A 12381-nucleotide genomic window follows, 5' to 3' on the forward strand; every position below is an offset into this window, starting at 1 on the left:
AGTGTATTTCGTCAGTCTGCCTGTTCTGTTCCCCACTCTGTCTCTGGTGAATCCTCTCACCTTCCCGCGCATCTGGCCTGTACCCTGATTCTTGTATAAATAAATGTTAAAAAAAAAAACGGTTTTGATGTTTTCTTTCATATTATTTAGGATTTTGTTTTTTATAATTTTTATATAGGTCCTGCATAACTTAGTAAGTTTAGTTCTAGGTATTGTACATTTGTGTGGATATTTCAAATAGTCTATTTCCCATTACTTTTTTTTTTTTTTTGAGGTTAGATGGTAAATTCTTGAGAGCCTTCCCTCCCAGCCTTCAGTCTCTAGTTCACATTTTCCATTTGTGGAGCTTGCGTTCGAGTCCCAGGAAGATGGCCAGGGGCAGGGGCATAGCATGCCGAACAAGGAGATTCGAAAGACGCTTGTCTCTGCCTTCCTCAGACTGCATGGACACAGCTGGCACATCACATCCGGCTCCTGACATAGTGCCTCTGCCGGGGCCAGCTTCTTGGCGTCCTTCTGCCCCTAATTCTCCTGTAGCATCTGGTGTTCCGGAGAGGCCTGTTGCAGACACCGAGCCACCAGCCAGCTGCATTTGTCTTGGATGTCAGTACCAATCTTTCCAGTCACAGTGGGGTCCCCAAAGAGGTCAAGGTAATCATTCTGCACCTGAAAGAATTCTCCCATCTCCACCACGGTCCTTGGCCTTGGTCTGCTCCTGTTCCCCGTCAAAGCCTGTCACGTACATGGCAGCAGCTACAGGGAGGTAGGAGTGGGAAGCAGTCTCGTTGTTGGCAATTGATTATTTGTACCTCTTTTCAGTGAATCTGCCAAGATCCATATTACCCTGGGGAGCTGTGATGAGGTCCGGGGTCTGTCCAATCTCAGGCTGATAGGAATGCTACAGGAGGAGCTCAATCAAGTTCAGGTAATAGGGCTGCTCCAGCAGTAGATTTCAGCAGGCGACACATACATGCTTCCAGAAGCACAGCATCCTTGATGGTATCCAAACCTACACCTGGCTTTTGGTACCAGCTGGGTTGTCCCCATTGGGTGAGGGATGAATCCATGATATCTGACAAGAAAGCCTGGAGCAGGCCCACACACCAGCCCAGTCATGGCGCGCTGGAGCCTCCCCACCCTGCCTCTGTGGCTCCACCAGCTCCCGGATTGTATTAGCACATCAAACCCCAATGGTGGTATTTGCCTCTAATAGCGTTGTACCCCAGGATCTCCTTGAGCCAGGCAATAGCATCTCCTGTCTCAGGGTGCCCCAGCTCATCCTCAGTTGGCATCTTGACAATCTGGGAGAGGTACTGGCTGAAATCCTGCTTTCCTTGGGCATAAATATCCAGTTTTTTGTCCTAGTTCATTCTGAGGGAGGAGCAAAACGATCTGTTGCTAGGTTCTCAGTTTCCCATTATATTTTGAAGGGACTTTTTGATAGTGATGGAGGAAAGAATAGAAAACCTAAAGGAGGCATCACAAGACTAAAACCTGACTCACACAAGGAGGTGGGGGTAGAGGGGATTAACGTGACCATTAACCCAGCTATAGAAATGAAGATCTTTAGGGCCTCCCTGGTGGTGTAGGTGGTTGAGCGCCGCACTGTGAAGTTGTCCGCAGCCTCTGCAGCGCGGGTTCAATCCCAGCCAGCCAGTGAGAATCCCACATGGCGCGGCAGACCTCTCCTGTCTACCCGCTGCTCCCCTCAGCAGTGTGTTTCAGTCAGTTTGCCTGTTCTGTTCTCTGCTCTGTCTCTGGTGAATCCTCTCACCCTCCTGTGCATCTGGCCTGTATCCCGGTTCCTGTATAAATAAATAAATCTTTAATTAAAAAAAAAAGAAATGAAGATCCTTAGGCGCCAGTGCCTTATCACATGGCATAAGGCCCAGGCAGGTATCAGACGCTGTAGGGAGTGTCCGGAGCACAGACCTGAGGGTAAAGATATAGAGATTGGGCCCATCCTGGAATCTCTGGTCCTTTTTGGATTCTCCTTGTTATCCAAAATCAGCAGCAAACAGGCCACTTCACAAAAGAGTGCGCCCCTCCCAAAGAGAAAAGACTGTATCAGTGCAGTCTCTGCATTGGCAGGGGGCAGTGGTCCATCTGCCCACCTGTGACTATGCAGGTGCTTCTTTTCACCAACTCTGTCCCTCCACAGGGCAGCAGCTTCCTGCCTGCCCGTGACCTGTGCCACGCCAGGACTTCTCTTTAGTGACCTCCCTCAGCAGAGGCCGCTTTCAAGGCCGCCCACCTGCCACCACGCAGGCCTCTCTAGGCAAACTTGTCCCTTTCGGGGCAGCTCTTCCTGCCTGCTGGTGTCCATGCAAGTGTCCTGCAGTCTCCTATCCCCTTTCCCTGATAAACCTGCTCCTTAAATAGAATGAACGTCTCTGTCTCGTGGAGAAACTCGCCTGGGAAACTCGCTGCGTGCTGCTGAAAGGGAAGCTCCGGTGAAACCTTTCCCAGAGTTATCCAAGGACCCTGCACCCCAAACTCCAAAAAACCACATCAATAGTGCACAAGTAGGTGAGTTATGTTCATGTTCTCCATTGACACCTCACCAGCCACCTGCATAATTTCTCACTCTTACAATTTCTGTATAGTTTAATAACTATAGTTTATAACTATAGTTCTTATAGTTATAATTTCTCACTCTTACTCTTGTATCTTTTAGGTGGGAAACCATGTCTCCTTTTAGGTGGGAAACCATGTTGACACAAGTGGGCAGAAAGAGCTGCTAAAAGGGACAGTTTTTTGTTTTTGTTTTTTTTTAAAGAGACGCCTGCGTAGACACAGGCGGGCAGTCTTGGGATGAGGCCGCCGGGCTGGGTGTTTAACTCGCCAGGGAGGGTCAGGGCTCCTCTTCTGGGACCTGTCTTCGCGCTCACACTTTCCTGATACCGTGTGGAGAGGCTTCAGGGACAGGCTGACCGCGTGCGGGGTGAAGACAGCCCTCCCGTTCATTTCTTTGCCCATTTTCTTGTCGATGGGCTTCTGGGTTATTTCCAGGGCTTTGCTATTAAAAAACAGCGGTGCTTTGAACTTCCTTGCCAGGTCTCTCAGAGCACGTGCCAAAGTGTCTCTTGATTTTGCGCCTCCAGGGGATCCGCTGGGCCCCAGCTTTATAAGATAAGGCCAGATTGTTTTCCCCTGGTGGTTACTCGGAGTTGAGCTCTGACCACCCAGCGCTGGAGGTGCCGCGGCTCCGCCTCTGCTCCAGCACTGGGTGCTGCCAGGCTGCTTGCATGTGGCTCCTCAGAGGGTATAAAATAGCATCTCACTGTGGTCTCCATTTGCATCTCCCTCCTCGGCAGGGAGCTCGAGTGTCCCTTAGACGTGCACTGGACAAGCGTGTTTCCGGGCCCGGGGAAGCGCCCGCTCGCATCTTTCGTCTGTCTGTCTGTCTGTTGGATTACGCTGGCCCCCTCGGCCCCCCGCGGACCTGCAGGAGTTTGCCCGGGGCTCCGCGGCTCGCAGCCGCCTCTCACTTTCTCCCCGCCCCCCCCCCTCTCCCTCCCGCACCGGTGCGAGGCAGCGTGCGCGCGCGCCTTCTTTATTTTTGGGGGGTGGTGGAGGGGTGGCTTGTGCTGAGTCCCTCAGAACCCGATGCTGCTGCCTGGAGCTTGAGGGGATCCTACTCTCTTCCCTTCCAGCCCCCCCCACCCCCAGATTTGGCTCAGACCGCCTGGTACGGTGGGGGGGAAAGGGGGTGCCTCTCGGTTGGGGTGGGCCTGCTGGAGCTGGGACGGCTCCGCCGCGGCGCGGTCGCCCCCCACCCCCGTTATTTATCACTTCCGGGCCCTGACTTGGGGGGCCGGGCCCCTCCGTGCTCTGCTCCGCTGGGCTGCAGCCCGCGGCGGCTCCGGAGCTCCCTGGGGGCGGGCGGCCGTGGGGGAGGGGCGCTCCGGGCAGGCCCCTCCGGAGGCGGGGGGGGGGGGGGGGCCGGGGCCGCGGCGGGGGCCGGGGCGGGGGCCGGGGTGGGGGCCGGGGTGGGGGCCGGAAGCTGCCGGAGCAGATAAGGGCCGCGGTCGCCCTTGCGGTGAGACAGTGCGGGACGCTGCCTCCTCCCCCCGCCGCCCGGGGCCGCCCCCGCACCCCCCGCCTGCCCCCCGGGGCCAAGGTCGGCCCGGCGTCCGCGCCCCGAAACCCGGGGCTGGGCAGCCGGCGCCCCGACCCGCGGGAGCAGTGGGGGCCGGGCGGGGCGGGGGGCTGCTGCCCGCTGCCTGCTGCCCCGCGGCGCGCGGGCGCCGGGCTCCAAACCTCCGCGTTCTCAGCTGGGCAGCGGGCGGGGGAGCGGCCACTGCACCCCACGGGGCTGCTGCCGCGGAGGACAGGTCCCGGGGAAAGCCCTCTGCAGCTGGGCGCCTCTCGTTGACCCCCGCTGTACCCTGACTCTGGGCTCACCCCCATTGTATAGGTGGGAAAGTCGGTATTTCGGCCTAAAATCGCAGCCTGAGAGCGCAGGGTGTGTGTGTGGGAGGGAACCCGCTGCTCCCAGCCAGGTTGTTAGGTTTTGTGCAGCCTGGTGCTTGTGCAATTTGGGGGGCCCTCTTTAAGAGAAAGATTTCAAAATGACGAATACAAATTTGCTGAGGCTTCTCCCAGGGCTTTGGGACCCAAGGAAGTGAGAAGTTCAAGCTCTTGGTTTCGTGGCCCCACCCCCCAGGCCACTGGAAGGGCTGACCCCTCTGCTAGGGAAGGTGCAGACACCACCAGGGTAGGGTGACCCAAGGCAAAAATGCAGGGGACCTCCCTGGAGGGGCCCCACTCTAGCTGGTGGCAGAGGCATGTGCGCGCCTGCAGCTGTCTGCAGGCCCAACCCAAGAGCAAAAGCAGTCAGGCATTTGGGGACTAGAGCCAGGGCAGGTTAGGGCAGGCCCTGCAGTCCCAGCCAGTCAGGGTTCAGCTTGTCACTCAGCAGTTCAGCTTCTCACTCAGCATCTAGGAACCTGCAGGCAGGTGGTGGCAGGGGAACAATCCTAGGAGAAAAGGAAGGGGGACTTCTTGGGGGCAGTGTAAGTGCATCTGACTTGGAGTCACATGGGGTTGGGTTCAAGCCTCAATTTTCTCATCTGTAAAATGGGGATAATAATAGTACCTACCTGTCAGAGCTGTTATGAGACCATGCATGAAGAAGGGCTCAACTCATGGCTTTTAATTTCCCTTCTGTGAAGTCTCCAAGCCAGGCGTGGCATTTTTCTGTCCATTTTTGGCTTGTCACTTGCAGAGCTAAGATTTAGAACCATGAATGTCTGGCACCGACACCCTGGTTCTACCCACCAGGGAATGCTGTCCCCTTGGGTCTATCTCCCCAGGGAGTTCAGCACTACTGCTAGGTGTGCAGGCCCAGGGCAGGAAGCCAAGGGGGAGCCGTTGGCTCAGGAGCTTACTCTCCTGCCTGGGTTTTATGATCTTTCTGCTCCTGTGGACACTCAAAGCTGGCATTTCCCCAACTTTGACATCCTGCAACCTGAACCAAGAGAAGCAGGAGACTCTGGTGATGGCACCAGACCAGGGGAGCTGGGAATAAGTTATGAGCATAGAACTGGGCAGCACTAACACCCCCAAAATGCTTGCAGTCTTTCCAGAGCACTGCTTTGTCTTATGGTTTGCCCAGGATTGCCACTGGGTGGGTGGACAGGAGCCCTGAGTTCTCATCTCAGAGTTGCCTCCATGCTGACCTTGTGCCTGTCTCTCCTCCCTTTTGAGCCTCAGTTTTTCAGCTGTGATGTGGGACTGAGAATACCCTGGGTGCGAGGATGAAAAGGGGTTGCGTATGTGGAGTGTTTGATGAAAACCAGCAGTCGTCAAAACCACTGCGGCTGTGTGAGGATGGAAGGGGGTGTCTTGTGACAGAAAGTGGGGAGTCCTTCCAGGCAGGAGTTTGGATCTCTAAGGTCTCTGTCCCAGAGAGGGAGGGTTGGGGGGCAGGGCTGGGAACCCTAGCTCCAGCACTCTCCCAGAGCAGGACAGGGCAGAGAGAGGCCAGGGGCCCTGGGGGGCAGAGAAGAGCAGGGAGAAGTTCTCACCCTCTCAGACAGGTGAAAGCAAAGAAGGGAGGAAGTGGGGGCTTCTGGGAGGAGATGGAAGTGGCTGCTGCTGTAAGATGCCAGCCACACGATCCTCCCCGCCACGTCTTATTCCATGGTCTCCATTGTTCCTCTTTGCAATCTTTCAAGGTATTTTCCAAACGGGGATAGTGAGGCCCCAATCTGCTGGCTCAGTAGCCTGGATCCCAAATGTCACTGTCATTTTCTTATCTATCTGACAAGTTTGTGAGTGAGGCAGCGTGATGTCAGAGACTCAGAGGGAACCTGGGCCCTGCTGCTGTCTCCGGAATAGGAAAACACCAATTGGAAGAGATATCTGCACCCCCATGTTCATGGGGTATTAGTCACAATAGCCAAGAGGTGGAAAGAAACTAAGCGCCCATTAACATATGATGGGTCAAGAAGAAAGATCCACAGTGGAATACTACTTAGCTATAAAAAAGACAACCCCCCGCCATTTGTAACAACATGGGTAGACCTAGAGGGGATTACAGTAGGTGAAATGAGTCAGATGGAGAAAGACCAACACCGTATGATTTCATTCCTGTGTGGAAGATGAAGAAATAAAACTAACGAACAAACAAAACAAAACAAAAACAAACTCGTTGACTGTAAGAACAAAATAGTGGTTACCAGAAGGGAAGGGGGAAGGGGAGTAGGTGAGTCACGGGAAAGGGGGGGCAATAGTGTGGTGACTAGACTGTCAGTGGGGCACATAGTATACTGTGTACAGATACTGAAATCCATATAGTGTTATAAGTCAACATGACTTCAATAAAGAGTTTTTAAAGAACTTTCTGCTCTCAGTCTCTACCTGAGCTGTGGTGTATCCGCTGGCCGAGCATAGGCTTTGCAGGTGCCGGCAACGCCAGGCCCTAAGCCCCTTGGTTGGCTTTGAGAGAAATGCCCAGACAGAGGTGAGGGGAAGGCCCCTCCTGGTAGAGCCTGGGAGCCTCTCCACCTCTCGAGAGCTTTCTCCTGCCTCTTGCTTTGACCCTCCTGTCTTCTCTCAAAGACATCTGTCCACCCCAGCTCAACTATCCTACTGGGAATTCTCAGGAAGCCTTACTTCACGCTCTTTTTCATACCCTGAGGCTCCTTGTCCAGAGGGACACTGCTGATCCTCAGGCTTTCTGCTGAAGCAGCCTGACATTCCCACCCACCTCTTCTGACCAGCACCCAGGGCATTTCTGAGCCGTTTAGGAGGAAACTGAGGCCCCAGACCACAGAGTTACCTTGCCTCGGGTTGTTGTTGGATGTCCTGGGGGCTCCCAGGGTGGGTGGAGCCTCTGGCCTGCAGAGAGGACACCAGATCCGGTCCTGGTCAGGGAGGCAGGAGGGAGGAGGGAAGGCCCCAGGGTGCTGGGGGCTGCTGCCAGGCAGGTCCCTGTGCCCAGGGTAGGGAAGTTTCTTATTTCTCCTGCTCTGACTTCCCCCTTTGATTTATTATAGCCATGAAATGCTCTGCTCTCTTCTCTTTTCCTTGCTGTCCCTGGGGCTGGAGGAGCACAGGCCTCCCCAGGAGCCAGGCTTTAGCCTCGCTGGACTTCCATCTTCTTTCAAAGGTTGAACCCAGGGGTCCAGAAACGGGAGGTGAGTCAGGGCAGGCAGGTCGGGTTGAGGAGGGGCAGGGCCTCCCCAAGGCGAACGTGGGCCGGACCCCAGGGGCCGGCAAGGTCTTGGTTGAGAAGGGCTGGGGCAGAGGGTGTGGCAGGTGTGGACTTGACAGCCGCCAGCTCCCTGGGGTCCTGGGGGTGGCAGCCTCTGGGCCAACGGCTGCAGTCAGGCTTGGGGATTGGGCCCTGCCAGGGACTCAAGGCAGGACGCAGAGCCCAATTACCAGGTCAGAGAGATGGCTTCTCTATGACCCCTTGACCCCATATTCTGATTTAATGTTGGCCTAAGCAGGCCTGATTCAGGCTGGTCTAGGGATTGAGCTGAAAACCCAGAGGAAGGCCCGAAGCCCAAAGCCGGAGAGATCTCCGATTCTTTCAGGACAAAGCTGGACAACCCCCTGAGGCCCTGCCCAAGGGAGGGAGAGCTGGAGTCTGCCTGTCCAGCTCCTCAGCAGGCCTGGTGGCCGGAGCGTTTCTGCCCGCCACTGTGCGGTGCCTGTGGTATTGGGGCTGTTGGCGTGTTGCAATGGGCCGGGGGTGGGGAGGCTACGCACACATGCTTCCTGTGGTGACTGGGCGCTTCCTGTTTTCTCAGGCGCCGGACTTGCTACTGCCGATGTGGAAACAGGGGCAGCTGCAGCCTGGGTGGCTCCCGGCTGGGCGCCCGACCCTGCCCAAAGGGGCCTCAGTGGGCCTGCCGCCCCAGGCCCCAGACCCTGGGCAAGGTATGGCCTGAGTTACCCCCATACCACCAGGCCCCAGTAACTTCCTCCAAGGGGAAGGGGCCAGGCTGGGCCTGCACTCGGCCAAGCAGGTGGTCCAGGAGGTCAGAGGTCCGGGGCTGAGAGCTCTGAGCTCAAGTTAGGGCACGTGGCTCTGGTCTCAGCTCCTTTTACTCACTGAGGGCCTTTGACTATTCCTGGCCCTCTTGGCCCTGGTTTCCTCTTTTGTGTGATGATCCTGCCACCCATGATCTAAAATCCCTCACTCGCTTCTGCCCCAGTTCTGACATTGAGTGTTAAGTCCCACGAGCCTCCGTTTTAGTGACTGGGTGAGTGCTGACGCTGGGACCCTCAGAGGGGGGTTCTTCAGAGCCATGGTCAGAGAGGACACTTGGAGAGACAGGGAGGATAGGGCGTCTCAGGTGGATGGGCCAGGCTGGAACAAAGCTTGGAGGGAGAAGATCCGGCCCAAGTTCGGGAGCTCGTACGCTGATGGGACAGACAGGGAGGAGTAGGTGACAAGATGGATCTGGAAGGAGTCAAAAGTGGCAGAAAGATTTTTGGAACCTCTGTTATTCCTGTAGACTTTAGGAAGGGGTCTGATGCCCCCGTTACATTCTTTCTTGGAAAGAAAGACAAGGAAGAGTCTTTTGGAGGGTGGGGCAGGGTTCGTTTTCCCATCCACCAGGGAGATGGGTACTTGGACATGTGACGTGGGAGCTTCAGGAGGGACCTTCTACCCTGTCAGGTGCCTGGAGTTCCACCATTGGGGCCTGCTTTACGATTCTTCCCGAATGTGTTTTGTTTTGTTTTTAAGCTGCTATTGCAAGAAGGGGAGAGGATGACTTTGCTTCTCGCTGAGTTGCTGACAGCATCTGGCCTCTGGCAGAAGAGTTTCTTTATAGGAAGGCTGAGGCCTGAGCCCTTGGGAGCCGACCCATCCACTGAGGGATCGTAGCCACCCCTCGCTTCCGGAGGACCTGAGGTGCCCCTAAATCTCAAGGCCTGCCCATTATAGACAGAACAGGAACTGGTCCCAATCAAGGAGGACTGAGGCACCCCAAGATCCCTACAGCCAGTCTGTGGGACCATCAGGCCAGCCTGGCCCCCACTGGCCTGTCCCCTGCTTTGGTGCCCTGGGCCAGCCCAAGTGCTGAGTTGGCGGCTCAGCAGCTGCTTCTGCCCACGGAGGCCCAGTTATAAATAAGCCCAAAGTGGCCCAGTCATCAAGTTCTGTCCCAGCTGCATTACCTCAGTGACCACAGGTTGGGGCTGCCCAGAGCTGGGCCCCCCAGAACTTGCCCACCCAGACCAATGGCCAGGCCAGACTTTCTGCCTCCCAGGGTCCTCAAATCCAGGGTTTGGGCATCCATGGCTGTTGAGACCTGGGCCTCCCTGGACATGGGCCACAGAGGGGCAGGGCCCATCCCGCCTGCACGGAGCCAGCAGCTATTTACAAACCGAAACCCGGGAGAAGTGAAGTGGCTGAAGTGGCTCCAGGCCCCCAGCCCCCACTCCCACTCCATCCCCAGCAGCCCCATCCCCCTCTCCCCATGGCTTCCTCTTTCCTTCCCCACACAGCTCCCCATCCTCCCACTGCCCAGCCAACGCTCTCTGGACAGTCTGCCGGCACCTCAGCAGGGCCCCCAGCCCCACAGTTATCATCTCGGGGGTCCCCTTCTCCTCTTTACCCCCCAGACCCCATCAGTCTGGGCTTCCTCCCTCTGGGCCCAACCCACCCTGGCCTGCCTAAGGCTCATTCCCACAGTTCTCAGTTCCCCTTTCCTCTTTGCCCTTGGAAAAGCTCCAACACCAATGGCTGCCGCCACGTCGCCTGCCCTGCCCAAGAGCTGCCTCGCTGCGCTCTGGGTGCCCTCCAGCTTCACAACAGACATGCAGGGCCAGGGAATCTGGGGGCTGTGCGGGAATTTGGGGCACCTGGGCCCTTCAAGGGCGTTTCTGGGAAGGAGGGGCCCCATCTCTCCTCAGTTGGGTTGTGGCCCACTCGTTGGGCTGGTGTGGGTCCCAGGCCGTTGTGTGGAGCGGAAACGAGCTGGGACAGAGGGACTCTGGGCCAAGACTACAGCCAGCACCTCTTGGGAGCCAGCGGGCAGCTTGGCGTGCGGCGGAGACTGCTCCAAGGAGAGACAGCAGGGCACGAAATGGTCGTTATTCAGCCTAGACACACTCCCTCCATGGCCGCTGCGGTCACAGTCCACACCAGGCAGTTCTGTCTGCCCCCAGAAGAAGCCTGTCCCTTTGTCTCCAGCACAAAGTGGAAACTGAGGCTCAGCGGGGGAAGCCACATGTCTCAGGTCACACAGCCTGAAAGTGTCTGAACTGAGATTTGAGATTTCCTGACATTTTCCCTTTCTTCTGAAGGCCCTTCGCTCCAGCTTGTCTCTGGGGAGGGATCCTGGGAGGACGAGGTCTCACAGGGCTGTGGCCAGGGCAGGGGAGGGTGTCAGAGGGCCGACCTTCGCTGGATCACCGGCTCCTGGCGGCCCCTGTCCTTCCCTGAGGGAAGGATCTGCCAGTTCCAGTCCTTCCCTCCATCAAGTCCCAGCTGAGGCGTGAGCCCTGTCTGAGTCTTGCTGGGCCACAGCCAGCGGGGTGACTGAGATTCAGCTGACATCTCCGCCTCAGAATCTTCTATGAAATTGTCATTTCATAAATATGAGGCACCCGCTCGGTGCCAGCCCTGTGCTGGGAGCAGGTTGTCTTTAAAGCTAGGTGGCCACCAGCCAGTCCCTCGGGGGAGGCAGATGACTGACAAAACCTGAGCACGCTAACAGGGAAACTGAGTTGTGGGACACCGAGAAGGAGTGAGAGATACTTCTGGGGGTGGGGAGGGGGTGCCACTTGGGCTGGGCCCCTGAAGGACAGGAAAGAATTCCTGAGCAAAGCTGTGAGAATGGGCTCTGCATGGTGAATCACATCCCCTGTGCCTTGGCTCCAGCAGTTCCCACAGCCCAAGTAGCCTTTCTTCCTCTGGGCCTGGTGAACTCCTACCCATCTGTCAGGGCCCATGGACACCCCATAGAATGACCAGTCCAGGCCTGACCTGGAGGTTCTTCACCTCTCTCTTCCCACCAGGGCCTGAGCAGACCCAGAGGCCAGGTCTCCTTAGTCACAACGCCCTCAACAACCCCACCCGATGGGTGTCTGCTCCCTGGCTCCAGCCCCCGCTGTCCCCTACTCCGAAAAGCACCGTTTCCCTTTTCTGGGTGACCACACGCCATACACAGGGAATTTCCATTGCAGCCTGCGGAGCCTCTGATTCACTCAGGCCCCTCTTGCTGTTAACTCCTTGCAAGCCCGGGGCCTCCTGCTCCTGCACCCTGGGCTGCCCTGGCCCGAGCCTGGGGTCCCTGGGAGACTCCCAAGTGGCCTTGGGCCCTGCAGCCTGGAGGATGAAGTTATCCCCCCCAGGAGCCTCACTGCCCTAAGCACAGAGACCCCTGTCATGGGGCTCATGCGCCACACTCAGCAGCTTTGGGCTGAGCGCACAGCCTTTGGAGTAAGATGAACTCTGTGATTGGGAGCAGGATCCTAGGCTCTGTGCCCTGTGGGATACCAACAGGGAACTCCTGTCCCACCAGCTTGTAAAGATCTAAAGTGACTGGGGCTTGATAATTACTCTTTGGCTTCCTTTGAGAGGGTTCCCCGCCCCCCTCCCCAGTCACAGGGTCCTCACACCAGCTCTTTTCCATTCTGGCCAACCACTCCCGCCTTCCCCAAGAGTGTGTTGTTCAGACAAAGAAGGCAAAGGGTGGAGTGGGGGGAGGTTTGCGGGGTGCGGGGCAGAGGGGGATGGATGCTGGCTCTGCATTTCTGTTTTCACCAGGAAGGTGTGGAGAGGCCAGGGGGCGAGAGCTCTGAGGGCTGAACTGTCCTCCCTCCCGAAGGATGCCGGGCATGCACGTCACTCATGAATGTCCCACCTGCCGCGTCCGCTATTGATAGTCCTCGCAGCCCCATTTTACAGAT

At 56.9% G+C, this 12381-nt stretch overlaps 1 pseudogene across 1 annotated transcript; it reads right to left on the bottom strand.

Moving 5' to 3' along the window:
* Window positions 1-522: 522 nt before the first annotated feature.
* LOC311171998 (farnesyl pyrophosphate synthase-like) lies at window positions 523-2979 on the bottom strand (annotated as a pseudogene). The gene is made up of 2 exons: window positions 2905-2979; window positions 523-1301 (listed from the first exon to the last, which is right to left on the bottom strand). The product of its transcript is annotated as a farnesyl pyrophosphate synthase-like (transcript).
* Between the last annotated feature and the right edge of the window lie 9402 nt (window positions 2980-12381).

This window comes from Talpa europaea (genome assembly GCF_964194135.1).
Source record: "Talpa europaea genome assembly, chromosome: 1".
Lineage (NCBI taxonomy): Eukaryota > Metazoa > Chordata > Mammalia > Eulipotyphla > Talpidae > Talpa > Talpa europaea.